Consider the following 18544-nt stretch of genomic DNA (forward strand, 5'->3'; position numbering starts at 1 on the left):
AGAACAGTCCCACGTCCTCTGACTCTACTTTAGCTTCACTGGCTCCAACTCAGTGTAACAACGTTCCTGGGGGACCCTGAGAGCCCTTCACTGTCTTGCCTTACTTCCATGTCCATCTTCCTCAAATTCTGCTTTCTTCTGTTCTGTCCTTGGTTGTTGAACATAGCTGGAGAAAGTAATCAACTATACTAAGGGGACTTCCCTGGTGGTGCAGTGGTTGAGAATCTGCCTGCCAGTGCAGGGGACACAGGTTCGAGCTCTGGTCCAGGAAGATCCCACATGCCACGGAGCAACTAAGCCCATGTGCCACAACTACTGAGCCTGCGTGCCACAACTACTGAAGCCCCCGCACCTAAAGCCTGTGCTCTGCAACAAGAGAAGACACCGCAATGAGAAGCCCGCATACCGCAGCAAAGAGTAGCCCCTGCTTGCTGCAACTAGAGAAAGCCTGCGCGCAGCAACAAAGACCCAACGCAGCCAAAAATAAATTAATTAATTAATTATAAATAAATAAATAAACGATACCAAAAGTCTTGCATTCCTTACTTGGCAAAAAATGATTGCTTTCTTCACTGAAAAATCTACAGGCTTTGTCTCCCTCCCCACCTATGACATATCATTCTGCCTTAATTCTTTACTTCTGCACATCTGTTGTACACTCCTTTCAGATGAGGACAAAGTCTTATTCATCTTTTTACCGCTCATAGTACCAGATCAATATAAAAGAGATAATATATATCTAATAGATAGCATTTAATAAGTATTTATTAAATTGGGTAAAAAAGAATGAAGAGAAGAATGCTTTGATTATTGCTAAAAAAAAAACACCTGTACAGGTAAGATTTGTGTGATCTGCAATATCTGGTTGGATATTGTCTTATGTTACGAACGTATTGTTTCTTGTGTGTAAATCTCATCTAAATGAGCACATTGCAAGGTCTTTAAGTAAATAGTGCCATGCTATATTTATCTTGAAATTCCAATATCATTTATCCAATGGCTAATTATCCACCAAGTCACAGAATGAAAAGGGACTCTAGAAGTGGGTGCACAGACTAACTACATCAGAATCATCCAGGAGGTTTATGAAATATGATTTCTTGTACTGTACGCAGGACCCACTGAATCAGAATTTCTGGGGCACAGATTCACATTACTTTAAGCGTTCCCAATGCAATTCTGTTCTAAAGATAGGTTTTGGAACCACGAATTTAGTCCAAGTGTCACAATTTACAAATGAATAATCTGAGGGAGGGCCAGGGAATTTAAGTGATTGCCTAAGGTGGAAGAGCAAAAATGGTCTGTTGTTCCTTACGCTCTTGGTGAATTGACTTTGCCCAGGTCTGGCTGTTTCTCATACAGACCTCACACCCCCAGCCTCACCCTAGAGCACCAGGTCATCTCCGCACTGCTGCCAACTTGGGGAAGCTTGTGCCTTACCTCAAGCTTGAGCCGCACTTTCTGCCTTAGGGCTTCTTGATGCCTGTCCTGCATACACACACACACACGCAAGTTATAAGTGCACGGAGGCCATTTCCCAGCCAGTGGGAGGGGGCAGAGTCTGGGATCTGATGCCCTTCACCTTCACTCTTTAGCAGATAATTTTGAAAGGCATTTTATACGCCCTGCAGAAGGTCCTGGTGACCAATAGATAAGGCCTTCTTGTGTCAACTCTCCCTGTTTTCCTGCCTCACTTCCCCTGGTCTTTCATTTCTGCTTCCTGGGGTCACTTCCGAGGTAAATAATGTGCACGTAAATCCCTGCCTTGGGTTCTGCTTTGAGAGAGCTCAGACTAAAACAGGACCTTAGTAGGAGATTTTGGAGCCAGGTCTGACAGCAATGAGGACCCCATTGCTAGTAGGTGCCATGCACTAGCATCCCCAGTAAGACTCTTCCCTGGTAACTGGAGCGGATCAGTTGGAACATGGGACTCGCTGGGCTCTGGGAGCCAAGTGATTCAGGGACAGTATAAGTGAGATGATCATGGACTTAGCTGGCTTTGGTTAGCTGCTTGGAAGACTTGAAAAGAAAGAACGTGGTCGGCTTAGGAATTAGCAACCCAGCCAAGGACCCCTGAGGCTGGTTCTCGAGTGTTGCTAGGGTGGCACTGATATCCTCCAGGAAGACACTGATATCCTCCAGGAAAGAGCAGAAATGGCAGATCAGCCTTGCTAGAATCTTGAGGAAGGGTCAGAGTTTTGGAGAAGTGGGAATATTAAAGCAGATTTATCATGTGATACCAATATACTCCTTTGGGAGACCCTGGAGAACATCCGCTTCAATAAGGCTATTAACAAGCCTCTTGATGAAGGATGCTGGCATCATACGGTAATGTGGGGTGGCTACTGAAATCTGGGGTTGACAGCAGGAGATGTAGCTGGAATTGGATTTTCTCATATCATTTGGGATTGATTACAGGGTTCCAGAATGGCAGAGGCCAGGCGGTGGTACCAAACTTTAGGAGCAAAGTGGTCGAAATTGCTGTAAAGAGCAAGAAGGAAAGCACAGAAATCTGTGTCAGGCCGCGGTGGGTCACTCACGGTGCTTCAAGTGGAGAGACAGATGAACGGCTGACTAGGGTGCTGTTTGGGTTATAGAACAAACAAAAAATGAAGCTGTTGAGACAACTATCTTGTGTTTTCAAAAAGTCACTTTGTATTGTAGAAAATAGGATGTAAGTAGCAAATGTAGGTATAGGAAGACAGTTTGGGGGCTTTGAATGATTAAGGTGAGGTAGGAGGGGCGTAGCCCAGGCCAGTGGGGGAGATGAGGGGAATGGAAGGACTGCGGGGGGGGGGGGGGGGGGCAGTGTTTGCAAGTAGAGATGATAGAATTTGCTGAAAGACTGGATGCCAGGTAGGATGGGAAGAGGAACCAAGGATAATTCCCATGTTTTTAGCTCAAGCAACTTAGAGGATGGTGGTGACAAGAACTGCCAGGGGAAACAGGAAGAAGAGCAGGCTGTGGAAGAAATGAGCATTCGCCGTAGGAGAGGCCACATTGTGAAGCTGTTACACATCCAGTGGTCACGTCAGATAGGCTGTTAGATGCAGGTGGAGACACAGATTTAGTTAATACCTTCACATCACTTAATATCACACTCTTGTATAAGAATTCCTGGAGAAACCCTACAGATAGGGAAGACAGAGATAGAAGGCCACTGACATACTCTGGTGCTCTCTAAAGTTTAATGTCTTGTGGAGGAGAAGGATCTAGGAAAGGATACTGAGATGGTGCAGCCAGTGAGGCCACAGGAATCCCAAAGGACTGTGTTGTTGAGAAGAAAGTGCTTTAAATGGGGAGAAAATAAAAAGGACAGTGACCAACTGTGTGGAATCTTGTTGAGAGGTTAACAGCCAAGGACAGAGAAGTGACTAGTGGATTTGGCAAAATGGAGGTCAGTGATGATGTTGACAAGAGTCATTTCAGTGGCTGGACGCAAACCTATGGGAGTGAGGTGCTGTTACCACCATAGGTAATAGGGTGGGACAAAAAATTGGGGGTTAAAATCTGCAAATAACATCACATTCATTATGAAGAGGCCACTAATCCTATTTAATTTCCTAGGAAAAAGAGGTTCCATATGAGTCATGAGAAATTAGCAGATTGAGAACATTGTGTGTCTCTATTTTGAGACTGGAAATTCAAAAGGTGGTAAAGATTAAAAAGACAAGCCAGGTATATATCTGGAGGAAAAAAAAAATGGCTGGCAAATCACATGGGCATCCAGGAATAGTAGGGAGAGATGGAACTGAAGCCAAGAAAACATCCTGGGGCCACCACGAGGGTCAGAGAAAAGTTTAGCTGGGTAGGGCTTAACATGTTTCATAATAAGGATACTTTATTCGAACTTTGGAATATATCAATTCACTTTTGTTTTTACTATTTAATTTTTTAAAAGGAAGTATAATTTACCGAAACATACTGGAAATAAGGATTTATATGTGTGTAGACAAAACACATATGCATGGATCATATATTATACTCTGATTCTTTCATCATCCAAGTCTAACCACAGTTTATGCGCTATGCCTAACCCATGACCTATTGTTCACCGTGTAGCACCTACATAAATTATAGTCGTTATGGCTAGGACGGCATGGAAAGATGAAATATAAACAAATATTCCATGAGGATTCAATTTTCTAACCATGAATACATGGAGAGAAGATAAATTAAATGTGGTCAATGAAGTTCAAGTTGATTTACTTGGAAAAGTTTTTTGTAGCCCTGCCATTATTATGCCTTACAACATTTTTAAGGTCAGGCAATCCAGTCATCACCCAGTCTTACTTGTAGCCAGTCACAAACACTTAGAGGCCAAAAGATGCCTTGAGGTACACTGGGAACTTTGTTCATGCTGTTTAGGCAGAAATGGAGCTGATGTGTTTTATATATAAAATTTGAATTGCCCAGATCATGGTTTTTTTTTTTTTTTTTTTATCAGGAGTGAGGCTCAGCTAACATTTAAGTGCTAATTCCTCTTGTCAAAGGAAAAGACTGCAATAAAGACATTTGTAAACTCAACAAGTAAAAAAGCTTTTTCATGGTTCTTCTCTGTTGTAAACATTAACTGGCTTTTCCTTTTTATTTTTAATTAGTAAATGTAGAGTCTGAATCTAGCTACCCACTTTAGGTTGCCTTTAGATTTGCTATCTGGAGAATCCATAAATATGCAAGATGTAAGAATCCTGTAGTATAATCATGTGCTGTGATTTATTTTATAGTGCAAACATGTGACATAAGTAGATACTGAATCTTTTAGGAAAAATGAGATCTTGTCTCAAGTGCTCATGGGCAAAGCACGCTGCAGCTCTGTGGGAAGGAAGCTCATTTATGTGGGCCAGCTACTTTCTCTCATGTGACAGGAACAAAGAACAGCCAAGGATTTGGGATCCAGCAGCTAGCGTCTCAGAATCTTGGGTTGGCTGCCCAAAAGTTTTCCATTTTTATTCTCTGAGAAGTTGACTGAATTGTACGATTATGTGCAACTTTCCAATTTATCTCTGCCCAGCAGCCAGAAAGTCCATGATTCCCAGAATTTGTTGAACAGAATGGTCCAAGGTCAGCTTCCCTGCTGTCTACTAATCTACTTGAAGGCAAGCGCAAAATTGACCCTTCCCTTGGGAAGAAAGAGCAGCACCCCACTGATGACTGCATTGTTGTTTTGAATGTGTACGTGTAATGTGGCATGTCAGGCTTCGGGATAAGGCAAAACCAAAATAAACTCTTTGTTCCTCTGAGCCACTAGTACTGAAATTGCCTGAATTGGTTCCCTGAAAGACAATATGTGCTTTGAATAAAATTAGATTGAAATCGCTAGACTAGCACCCCAGATTTGTGTAGAAAATAGAATGGTGTGGAAATCTTCTCTTAAATGATTAGTTTACCCATCTGCAATCTGGTGGTAAGGCTGTTACTTATATCTTGGGGTTATCATGATAATACACACTGCTCATACCAAATCTCGGGCAAGCTCCTGAACTTAAACTGGAATAAAAGGCAAATACATATACCTAAATATACCTAAATACATATACCTAAATATACCTAAATATACCTAAATACATATACCTAAAATATACCTAAATACATATACCTAAAATTACCTAAATACATATACCTAAATATACCTAAATACATATACCTAAATATGCCTAAATACATATACCTAAATATACCTAAATACATATACCTAAAATATACCTAAATACATATACCTAAATATACCTAAATACATATACCTAAATATACCTAAATACATATACCTAAAATATACCTAAATACATATACCTAAATATACCTAAATACATATACCTAAATATACCTAAATACATATACCTAAATATACCTAAATACATATACCTAAATATACCTAAATACATATACCTAAATACATATACCTAAATATACCTAAATACCTATACCTAAATATACCTAAATACATATACCTAAATATACCTAAATACATATACCTAAATATACCTAAATACCTATACCTAAATATACCTAAATACATATACCTAAATATACCTAAATACATATACCTAAATATACCTAAATACATGTACCTAAATATACCTAAATACATGTACCTAAATACACCTAAATACATATACCTAAATATACCTAAATACATATACCTAAATATACCTAAATACATATACCTAAATATACCTAAATACATATACCTAAAATTACCTAAATACATATACCTAAAATTACCTTTTGAATAAGCTGACCATCTCGAAACCAAATGGTAATCAGTACGTGTTTTCACTTGAATAGAACAGCTTTAAGTTTTAACAAATTTCAGTGAAACAAAACTATGATTAGAGTTTTCAGAGACCTAAACTGGGTGTAGAATGGCTAGATATTTTAAAAGAACTGTTTCTTATTTATTCTTCTTTTCACATTTTCTTGACTTGTTATTGATTTAGAAAATTTTTTGAAATAACTATAGATTCAGAAGAACTTGCAAAGATAGTACAGAGAGGTCCTGTGTACTATAACAAATATCAAAACTAAGAAAATGGACATTGGCACAATGTGTGTGTATAACCCTAAGTCATTTTATCAAAAGTGTAGGTTCATGTAACGATCATCTCCACGTGAAATGTAGTGAATTCTCTCAACACAGGGAACGGTTGCCTGTGGCAATGATGACTATCAAATTTAACATTAAAAATCTACAGTTCTCGCCCTGGCTCCATCATTCATGAGCTAGTGACCCAAGGAAGTGTCTCAGCACTTCTGCCTCCGTTCCCTCATTTTTCATGGGTTGGTTGTAATAAGTAATAGATAAATTAATGGACATGAAAGTCCTCAGTGAACTCGAACATAAGAATGCCAGGTGTTGTTATGATCTATCGACCAGAGACCAAGGAATAAAACTCAGAATCCCCTGAACCTCATTGTGGAGCCTCATTCCTCTTATCACAATGTGCCACTCTGGCTCTAAAGGGTGGGACTGAAGACTGGGACTTGTAGCTCTATGGAACTTCATCTCACAGCAAGACCTGGGTGTATTCGAGTGTCAGCTGGGAGTAAGGACTCTCTCTGTTAGGTTTGCTTTTGCAAGCCTGGGTTGAAGAAGTCACTTCTACCCAGTCGACTGTAGGAGTAGATAAAATCTTTATCAACCAAAAATATATCGTCCGTTGACAACCGTAGTTCTTTGTAATCTCACTTGAGTCACTTTGAAATCCGTGAGTCAGCCCATGACCAAAACAGGACTTTCATCATTCCTCTGAAAGACTTTTTGTAGCCATTATCAAGTTCATGAAACTGTAAGCCAATTCTGACCAAAATTATTGCACTAAAATTAGAATATTTGAAACTATACCATAGTTTGCAACACTGAAAATGAAAAATTACTCAAATATTCACCATGGGTGATTTGTTAAATACGTTTTCACAAACAAAGTGAACTTTAAAAGACAGTATAGGAAGCATTTACTGACATATAAAGATGTTCACAATGTGTAATTACATGAAAAATTTATGAAGCAATCTATTCAGTATATATTAATAGAAAATAATCCAAAATATTATGTATTAAGTTGTTAGACATTTTTTTAAGATTATTCTCATTTAGGAGAAGCAAATATATCCTCCTGTTTCCTACAAGGAATGCATGTTCTTTCTTTTATAATCTGTTACACTGTTGTATAGTTCGAATGCAATAAAGTTCACTTATTTTAAGAGTGAAATTCAACGAGTTTCGAAAAGTGTACACAGTCATGTAAACATTAGCACCATCAAGACAAGAACACATTTCCATCACCTCTCAAAATCATCCTTTGCTTTTTACCACCAGCACCTTCCTCAGGTAACCACGGCTCTGCTTTCTGTCACTAGTTTTGCCTTTTCTAGAATTTCATATTACTGGAATCACACACTAGGCGGTCTGTGTGTCTGTCTGTTTTTTCTTCTTCACATAACATAATACCTTTGAGATTCATTCACGCATGCTGTTGTGTTTATGAGTAGTTCATTTCCTTTTATTGCTTCATCATATAACGTTATACGGATATACCATAATCTGTTTATCCATTTACCAAGTGAAAGCCAGTTGTTTCCAGGTTTGGCAGTTGTGAAAAAAGCTGTTATAAAATTTTTATTCAAGACTTTGTAAAAACCTGGAGTAGTATTGCTGGGTTAAATGGTAAATATACATTTAATTTTGTAAGAAATTCCCAAACTGTTTTTCAAAGAGGCTGTACCAGTTTGCATTCCCAACAGCAAAATACGAGAGTTCCCGTTCATTCACATCGTCTTCAGTGCTCGGTTTTGCCAGTCTTTTTCATTTTAGGTATTCTATTAGTTAGGTAATTGTATCTCTTTATGTTTTTCATTTTCATCTTCATTTTTCTAATGCAAATATCTTTTTTTGGTAATGTGTCTGTTCAAATCTTTTACAAAGGTTTAAAATCAGATTGAATGTCTTATTATTGGCTTTTGAGGGTTCTTCATATAGTCTGAATACAAGTGCCTTACCAGATGTATTTTTCTCCCAGTCTGAACCTTGCCTTTTCAGTTTTTTTAAAGAGTATCTTTGGAATAGTAAACTGTTTTAATCTTGAAGACAGCCCGATTATCAATTATTTCTGTTAAGATTTGTGCTTTTGGTATCATATCTAGTTTATCTTACCTAATGAGGTCACGAATATCTACTACATTTTCCTACAGAAGTTTTATAGTTTTAAGTTAACATTTATGTCTATGATGCATTTCCTGCTAATTTTTTTTGGTATATGATGTGAGAATAAGGGTAAAAATTTGTTTTTGTCCATATAGATATCCAATATTTCCAGTAATATATGTCAAAAAGATGATCCTTTCTCTATAAAATTGCCTTAGCTCCTTTGTAAAAAATAAACTATGTGAATTTATTTCTGAACTCCATTTAGTTCCACTGGTCTATATAGCTATCCTTACATTACAATCTCATTGTCTGGATTAGTATAGCTTTATTATACTTTTTTTTTTTTTTTTTGCGATACGCGGGCCTCTCACTGTTGTGGCCTCTCCCGTTGAGGAGCACAGGGTCCAGACGCGCAGGTTCAGCGGCCATGGCTCACGGGCCCAGCCGCTCCGCGGCATGTGGGATCTTCCCGGTCCGGGGCACAAACCCACATCCCCTGCATCGGCAGGCGGACTCTCAACCACTGCGCCACCAGGGAAGCCCTATTATACATTTTTAAATCATGTATTTTAAGTTCTTCAAATTTAAAGTTTGTCAAAATTGTTTTGGCTATTCTACATCTTTTAATTTAACGTGAAATTTTATAATCAGCTTATAAATTTGTACGAAATACTGTCTTGGAATTCTTTTTTTTTAATTAATTAATTTTTGGCTGCATTGGGTCTTTGTTGCTGTGTGCGGGCTTTCTCTAGTTATGGCAAGCAGGGGCTACTCTTCATTGTGGTGAGCGGGCTCCTCATTGGGGTGGCTTCTCCTGTTTCAGAGCACAGGCTCTAGGTGCGCAGGCTTCTGTAGTTGTAACATGTGGGCTCAGTAGTTGTGCTGCACGGGCTTAGTTGCTCCGCGGCATGTGCGATCTTCCCGGACTGGGGCTCAAACCCATGTCCCCTGAACTGGCAGGCGGATTCTTAACCACTGCGCCAACAGGGAAGCCCCTCTCTTGGAATTCTGACTGGAGTTTTGTTGAATCTTTACAGCACTTTCAGATAATTGACATTTTTAACAATAAGACTTCCAATGAATTGACATGGTATCTCTATTTATTTGCCTTCTTTAAATTCTCTCAGTAATGGCTGCTGTTTTCAGTGTATGGATACTGCAATACTTCGTTAAACCTATCCTTGAGCAGTTTATGTTTTGTGATGCTATTATGGATGATGTTTTATTTTAAGTTCCAATTATTTATTGCTAGTATGTAGAAATACAACTGATTTTTGAATACTGACCTTGTACCCTAAGACATTTCTAAACATACTTTTTAATTCTATGAAATAGATTTTAAAAGATATACTAGATAGATAGTTATATTGTCTGTGAAAAAAATGAGTTCTACTGAATTCTTTTTAATCTGTATGGGTTAACTCTTTTCCCCCTTAGTGCTCTGGAAAGGACTCCTGGTACAACACTGCACAGAAGTGCTGACTACGGTGCCTAAACTGCCTTAGTCCTGATCTTAAGGGGGAAACAACCATCTTTCACTATCAAATGAATGTTAGCTGTAGGTGTTTTGGAAATGTCCTTCTATTTCTAATTAGCTACATTATACTGCTGTTGAATTTTGTGAAAAAAATGTTTCTGTGTCTTTTGGTTGGTTGGTTGATTCTTTTTAGTCTCTCAATGTGGTGAACTACATTCACTGATGTTTGGATGTTGAAACAAACTTGCATACCTGGGGAAGACTCTACTTAGTCATGATGAATTATCCTTTTTTTGTACTGCTTATTCAATTTACTTATATTTTGGTAAGGACTTTTCTATCTACGCTCATGAGGGATACTGGTTTTTGTAGTTTTCTTGTGATGTTTTGATTTGCTTTCGGTGTCAGGATGGTGCTAATCTCATAAAGCAGTGGTGAAGCGCTCTTTCCTTTTCCTTTTCTGGAAGGGTTTGTGTAGAAGGGTTTTATGTTTCTTTAAGTGTTTGGTAGAGTGCACTAGGGACTAGAACTGGGTTTCTTTTTCAGAATGTTTTACCATGAATTCAATTTTCTCTAATAGATAATGGGATGTCAAAGTTACACATTGAGTGAACTTTAGTAATTTATGTTTTTCAAAGAATTTGTCCATTTAAGTTGTCAAATTTTTTAGCATTCATAGTGTTTCTTTGTTGATAGTTTATACCTATAGCATCTGTAGCGATGTCCTCTCTGTTCCCCAAATGGGTAATTTGTGCTTTTCGGATGTTTTTTCTTATCAGTGTGGCTAGAGGTTTATTACTTTTATTGTTCATTTCAAAGAGTCAGCTTTTTGTTTTTAATTTTTTCTATAGTTTTATTTCTACTTCACTGATTTCTGCTCCTATTTTTATCTTTTCTTCCTTATGATTAGTATGTGTTTAATTTGTCTTATTTTTCTTAGTTTCTCATGGTGGGAGAATGTTTTTGTTGACCCTGTTTATTTGTCGTTTAAGTTCTTTTAGATTTTGCTACACATTTTCTGAAGCTTTATTATTAGGTGAATACATATTTAGGATGGATATGTATTCTTGATGAATTGATCCATTTGTCTTTTTGAAACATTTTACTTTATACCTGACAATATTCCCTTTTCTGAAGTCTACTTTGATATTAAAATAGTTAATTCAGATTTTTTTTTATTGGTGTATGCATGGTACACTTTTTCCTTTTCTTATTTTAAAAAATAGACATAAATTTTTCCTTTTTGCAGAACATTTTAAAAATTGAGTTACAATAAGTAAAATTCACCCATTTAAGTATACATTTCTATGAATTTTGACAAGTGCATACTGACACGTAACCACTATCAATATCAGATATAGAACATTTCCATCAACCTCCAAAATTCCTTCACGGCCCTTTTAGTCAACACCTCCTTGCGTCCCCAGCCCCTGGTCAACACTGATCAGTCTTCTGTGCTTGGTGATTTGCCTATCACGGTTGTCATATTAGAGGAATTACGGCGTACTGAGCTTTCAGTTTGACTTCTTTCACCTTGAATGAGGCACATCTGAGACTCACCTAAGCTGTTGTGTCCTAGGTGCATCGTGCTCAGTTCCCACGCATGCTTTAGACCTCCTGCACAAGTCTCCTTGCCCCTTCCCAGGCTGGCAACTCCCAGTTCTCTTAGGTCTCCCTCTTGGGCAACGTGACACTACCGTCTTCATATTGTTTCACTATACTTAACACACTATAGAAAAACTGTTTACTTATCTGCTTGTCTTCCTCACTAGGCTGTGTTGTTCTTTGAGTGTGGATCTGCAATTTGTTAATCTTTGCATCCAAAAGCCTGCTTAGTGCCTGGTTGTATTAGTTAAGGTAAGGCTGGATACTATTATAAATAAACCACAAAATGCCAGTGCCTTGGCACAATGAAATTTAATTTTTAACTACGCTAACAGATAACTGAGTGGGTCCCTGGCCATCAGGAAGAGGGTGTCATTAACATGAAGTTCATCATGCAGTCCATCAGCTCAAAGACTGACTGATGGGCGCTCTGTTGCCTCAGCTTCTTCAACCCCTGGCCTCCAGTGTTGCTTGAAATATTGATATTCAGCCATTAGAGGGGAAAAGAACATGGAGCACCACAGGTGGGAGGCTTTTCTGGGGAAGGCCTGAGAGTAGCAAAGGTTATTCCTGCCACGTTTGCCTCCAAGTACTAGTTCACATGGCCAGACCACGGACAGCTGAGAAATGTATCCTATTCTCAGAGTGTCTGTGTTGGGCAGCCACTGCCCTAGGACAACCATGTAAGAAAGAGTGTAAATTGAGGTCTACAACTGTCTCTACACTAGCTGTGTATGGTAGGTACCCAGTAAACTAATTGAACGAGTGAAATCCTTTCAATTTCAATGTTGTGGCCCTAGGAGAGTTTCTTATATATGTTTATATGCTATGGAATATTTACATATGTAATTTTTATTAAAATTGTTTTAGGATCATACATATTAAAGGCTTTAATATGAAATTATAATCATGAGCACAGATGCCCACAAAAGAGAGGTGTCAAATCAGATATAATCAATTGCTTCTGAGTAATTAAAGTTGGTATTCATTTACTCTTTATTTATTTTGCTATCTGCTGACGCTGGCTTGTACTCTAGTGGTAGCAAGTGCCAAAGGCTTAAGAAAAATCAATAAGAGAAAATAAAATAAAGAACAGTCAAGCTACTTGCTCACTACATTTTCAAAGGAAAAGACCAGCATTGCTCACTTTTGGTGAGGGAACACTCAGGACCCACTGGCAGAACATCAGTGTTCCCTAGGACCACAGTTTAAAAAATCACTGGTTATGTGGAAAACTGGGTTCTAGAACGTGAGGTGCAGAAGTGGTCAAGAAAGGGGAGAAAAAACTAGAAAGATCCGGCATAGCTGGTAATATCTGAAGAGAGCAGATTGCATGAGACTCAGGAGAAGGCCCAGGCAGTGAGAGTGCAGCCCGGTAGACCCTGTGCTAGCCTGAGGTCTAGAGGCAAGTACGAAGAAGAACCTCTCTGGCTTTGCCTTCTGTCCTGAGCCTCGGCTCCAGCCACTGATTGCCTGCTGGCCGTTTCCATCTAGCTACCCTGATGCCCTTCAGATGCAGACAAATCCCCTTTACTCCCAAAGCAGTGCGCCCCCTAGCAGCCCCACTGCTGTAAACAGCGCTGGGATCTTCCGCTGCTGCTGGTTACTCGAGCTTGAAACTTTGGCTCTCCCCATTTCTTCCCCACTTGCCTGCCCAGAGGATTCTTCCTGGCTAATGCTCTTCCAGTCTCTTCCTTGCCATTGTCTCAGTCGCCAGCACGGTCCTTGTCCTCAGATGTTTCCACTGACTGTGAGTAACTGACTCCTCTGATCTGTTTCCTTTCCCTCTAATCAATCCTATGTTTCCTCATCATATTCTTGAATGCACTGAACTGTTGAAGACACTGGGATAACTTGCTTAACTTTGTTTAATCAATTATTTCCCAGACTTTTAAACTGTGGATCTCCCCTTCTTTTTTGGAGGTACACTTATTAATAACCCAATGAACAAGCCTTCTGAAAAATAGTCTTTGGGAATGTGATCCATCAGATGAAGTCAAAATTTATTGGTTTGACATTGGTTTGACACTTGCCCCTATCCCTTGCTCCAATTTCATCCCTCATTATTCCTTTCTATTTGGTGTTCTTGACTGTACTACGCACACACACGGTCCATGCTACTATGTTCTCCATGACAGAGGAGTATCATCTCCGGGCTTCCGGCTTATTTACTGGTTTATCTCATTATGTTTAAGCCTCAGCCAAATGTCAACCCTTCCTTCAAGGACACCTGACTGTTCAGTCCCCCAAAGTTATCTTTTCATGGACTCGTGTGTTACTCAGCATGTGTACCACTCATGCGTCATGCCTAGAAGAGGCACCTTCAATGTGGGAATTGTTTTGTCTCTATCAGGGCTGGTAGCGCTCTCCCACTAACCCAACCTGAGCTCAGTGTTTGTGGGGCTGCACACCTCCCCGAGCTCAGTGTTTGTGGGACTGCACGCCTCTAAGTTTCAGTCACATCCTGCATCAGCAGGATCTGTTCTCTTTTTGTATGGCAGCCCCTGCCAAGCCCACTGTACTCTAGCTCTGCTATTTTCTGTGTCCCCAAGGATGTGTGACTATTTCTGGTTCTTTCCACAGCACAGCACACAGGAGCTACAAGAAGCTTAGGTGCCGACTCCCCGCCCCCACTCCTTCCTGCTAGACGTCCTCACATTTGTTGGACTCTGCACACAGGGAGAACATTCCCAGAGTTCTAAGCAGGGAGTGGGGCACACATCCTTATGCATCTGGCTTTATCCACAGCCTCTCTAACTCCCTCCCCCAGTTTCTGGCATTTCAACTCGGACTGAGTGAGAAGCAGAAGCCAAGCTACTTGCTCACTTCCTGCTCGTCGTCCTTCCCACTTTCCAGGCCAGAGCGCCCTGCTTTCCTGCTCCTCGTATCAGGAGGCGTTTTCTCTGCCTTGTCTCCTTCTTCTCCCCAAAGCATTTGCCCACCCTTTCCTGATTCCATGAAAACAGAATGACATCTGGAGGACATACTCTTTGTGAAAGAGAAGAATTTTTAAAAATACTATCGGTTTAATATTTTCAAAATATTAATGTGTAACATATGTGGCAGTGTTATATAAATTATAAATCTTGCAAAAATATAAGGGAGCATAATATTATTAACAATTATTTGGAGAAATTGAATGTGGAGAGAAAACATTGAAGGTGGCTTTGCCTTTTGCCCAAGTCCATTCTGGGCTCAGTCAGGACACCGGGGTGATCTGGGAGAACCCCAAGTCCATTGTCCAATGCCCTGCGAAGTCCTAACGGTGGCCACACTGATGTCACTTGGAGGCAGAGGCCAGTGAGCCTGTGTGGCTACTGTCAGCATCATGGGACCTGTGAAAAGATGCTTCTCTCCATTACAAACTTGTTTATAAATTTCTCATGCCCCAGGCCTAGGGTCTGCCAAGGATAACACTGAATGTTTCTGTTTTGAGTGCTCCAAACTCAAGAGTCAGAGCGAGTGTCTTCATCCCTTGGTTATCACTAAAACAAAGCAGTTCTCCCTGTTACAGGGACATTCTGCCAAGTCTGACTGCAGATCTGTCCCCAGCAAAAACGCCATCACCACCAACAACAAAAAGACAAATGAAAAAAACAAAAAAACAGATCTGTCCCCAGCATCTCATGTCTCATTACTGAATCACCAAAGCCAAAAAGTCAAATGCCTAAAAGCGAAAAGGAGATTTGGGCCAAAATACCCTCCAGAGCCAAAGCTCAAGTTTCTGAAGAAATAGATTTATTTCTAAAATTAGCATCTTTCCAAATGAGATCATAGTCTGTAAAGCATTTACGGTCACAGGCCAAGAAAACAGGACCAGCATGAATTTGCATGTTTACTGAAAGGTGGTCAGCTCTTCTCAAAAACCAACCCAAAATTCCTAGGGCCAAGGGGATTTGGATAGACCTTCCTCACATAATAACTCCCAAAAAAGAAGACTCAGAAAGGTTTCAAGCACATCCTTAATTAGCATTCAAGTCTGGCAGCCACCTGACCATTTAGTCATCTTTTGATTAACGAACTCAAACATTCACCGAGTTTGAGAACATGCCAGGCAATGCGCTAGGAATGCGACAATGAGCCAGACAGGCCCCTCCTCCAGGGTGTCCAGGTCTGAACAGAGCCATGCGGAGCAGAGCCATATGCCCTCAGATGCTGTGCTGCTGTGGACGGGGGCACCGGCACTTTCCTGGACTGGCTTCCACAGCTGTTACGTAGCACCCAAGACTTAAATACACCTTAGGCTCAAACTCCACAGAAACAAAGCACTTCATTCTCTCCATCTCAGTCCAATAGAAAGTCTAGCAGTGAAAGAAGTTCCACTGACAGTTTGTTTCTTTGGTGGTTTATCTGGGTGGACATTCCTCTATTTTTGGACACAGAAAAATTTTGGAAACATTTTGGTTGGTCAAACTAATCACATTCAGGGGCCGAATTCAAAGGTGGTGTGGCCACAGCCCCATCTCCCGCACCTCCAGCAGCTGTGGCACAGGCTGTCACAGGCCCTGGTGGCTTGACAGCAGCCCCTGATCCTGAGCCCACCTGAGCAACCGTTAGAGCTGCTGCTCTCTCCAAGGAGCCCATTAAAAATCCTTGGTGGACACTGGGACCCTCTTACCACACCCTCCAGGGCAGTTCTCAAAGCTCAGAGCCTGTTACACCTCAGGTCTCAGGTGAGGTTTTGCCTTCATGCCACAATCCTGAGTCTGAGGGTCAATCTGCTTGCTCTGGGCCTGCAACCGGAGGCCTCAAGTCCTTGGCCTGTCTCTCCTCGGAGGGCGTGCACGCCACACCACCAAGCTGGAGTAGAGAAGGAGGAGGTCAAGCACCACCTGCTGAGTCGTCTGTGTTCCAGCCTGTGGGTTGTTTGCGGCTGTGTTTAAAACTGGCTGATGTCATACAGATCCAGTCAGGGTATCATTTCCCCCAGGCGACAAGGACCTGGAGATTCTGCTATGGGGACTGTTACTCACTGCCTTCTCAAAAGCCTGAGGAGTTGAGCTCCACTCTTTTTTCATTCCTCTTGACCAAGCCATTATAAGAACTTAAGAGGGAGCCTGAGGGGCACAGATAACAAGTTGCAAACAGCCCATCACTCAAGTTTTGTGACTCCTCACTCCTGTCCTGTGTTTTCTATCCTCTGACTCCTTGCCAGAGTCTTTCCTGGTCTAAGATGCCTCCAAATCCCACCCATCAATTTGAGCTCCATCACTCAAAGCCCGTTTCAAATGCCATAAGGAAATGCGAGTACGTTTAAGCCTACTGAAGACTTCAGAGGCTCTGCCTTATGGAGATCCTAACAGGCAGTGGACTCGACCCATTAATGCAGGGTAGAGTCAACCTGAAAACACACTTGGTTTGGAAAACATGTCTTATGGTCTGGAGATAAGTGTCCATGCTTTATGTTGGTGTTATTGGTATGGAGCAGCATTTCCCAAACTTTGGTCACTAGAGGGTTACCCTTACGGTTTTCTACTTTATTTATATACAACCTATACTGACAGTTCCTTAAGATGTTTTTCTTTGCAATTATTCCCTTTTAACTTACATTTATTTAAAAGAGTATCTTAAGTAATTTTCTGTTCTTTAAAATGTTTCAATTTTTTTTAGTTTGGGAAAATTACATCAATGGAAAAGCAGTATCACTTGTTTTATAGGAGGTAATTTTAAAAATAAATATTTTTAAAACAAAATAATATTGTTAATTACAAATTTAAATAACAATAAATAAGTGTTTTCATGCTGAAAAGTAGGCAGTGAAGAGAAGAACCCCAGTTCGCAGGGTGGGAGATGAGCCCTTCAGGGAGGACCACAGAGAGGTAGCATTGGCTTAGGGGAGGGAGTAGACCAATGGACAGAAGAGAAAGTCCAGAAATAGGTCCACACATATGGCCAATTTATTTTCAGAAAAGTACCAAGGAAAGTTAGCAGGCAAAGAAAGCCTGTTCAGTAAGTTGTGCTGTAATTTACTAGATATCCTTATGGTAAAAAAAAAAAAAAAAAAAAAAGTCTTAATCTCAATCCTACCTCATTCTATACACAAACGTAATACAAAATAGATTTTATACCTAAATATAAAACCTTAAACTCTGAATCTTCTAAAAGAAAACAATAACTTTCTGAACTCGAGGTAGGCAAAATTTCTCTAGACATGAAACAAAAACAAAACAACAATAAAAAAAATAACAACCTACAAACCACAATGAAATCTGATAAACTGGACTTCATCAAAATCAACAACTTCTGTTCATAAAAATACACTTTAAGAGAATGAAGATAAACTACAGACTGGAATAAAATATTTACAATATATATATAACTGACACAGTACTCTAAAATGCATTAAAATGCATTAAACTTTAATCAATCAGTAAGAAAAAGACAAACAATCCAATTAAAAATGGGTAAAAACTTGAGCAGACACTTCACAAAAGAAGATACATAAATAGCCAGTAAGCACAGGACAACTTGCTTGTCATCAGAGAAATCAAATAAAAACCTCAATGAGGTATCACTTCACACCCACGAGTATAGATAATCTAAAAATCAAACACTACCTTGCATTGAGAAGTGAGGCATCTTTCACATATTACTCATGAAGTGCAAGATGCTAGGATTGCTTTTGGAATAAAGGTGGTAGTTTCTTATGAAGTTAAACATAATTTATCCTATGACTTAGGCACTCCCCTCCTGGTATGGAACAAAGAGAACTGAAAACCTATGTCCACAACAAGACATATAGAATTTCATATCATTTATACATAATATAATATTCCATTGTATATATGTCCTACGTGTTGTTTATCCGTCATCTA

Source organism: Phocoena sinus, chromosome 9, assembly GCF_008692025.1.
Source record: "Phocoena sinus isolate mPhoSin1 chromosome 9, mPhoSin1.pri, whole genome shotgun sequence".
NCBI classification, from domain to species: domain Eukaryota; kingdom Metazoa; phylum Chordata; class Mammalia; order Artiodactyla; family Phocoenidae; genus Phocoena; species Phocoena sinus.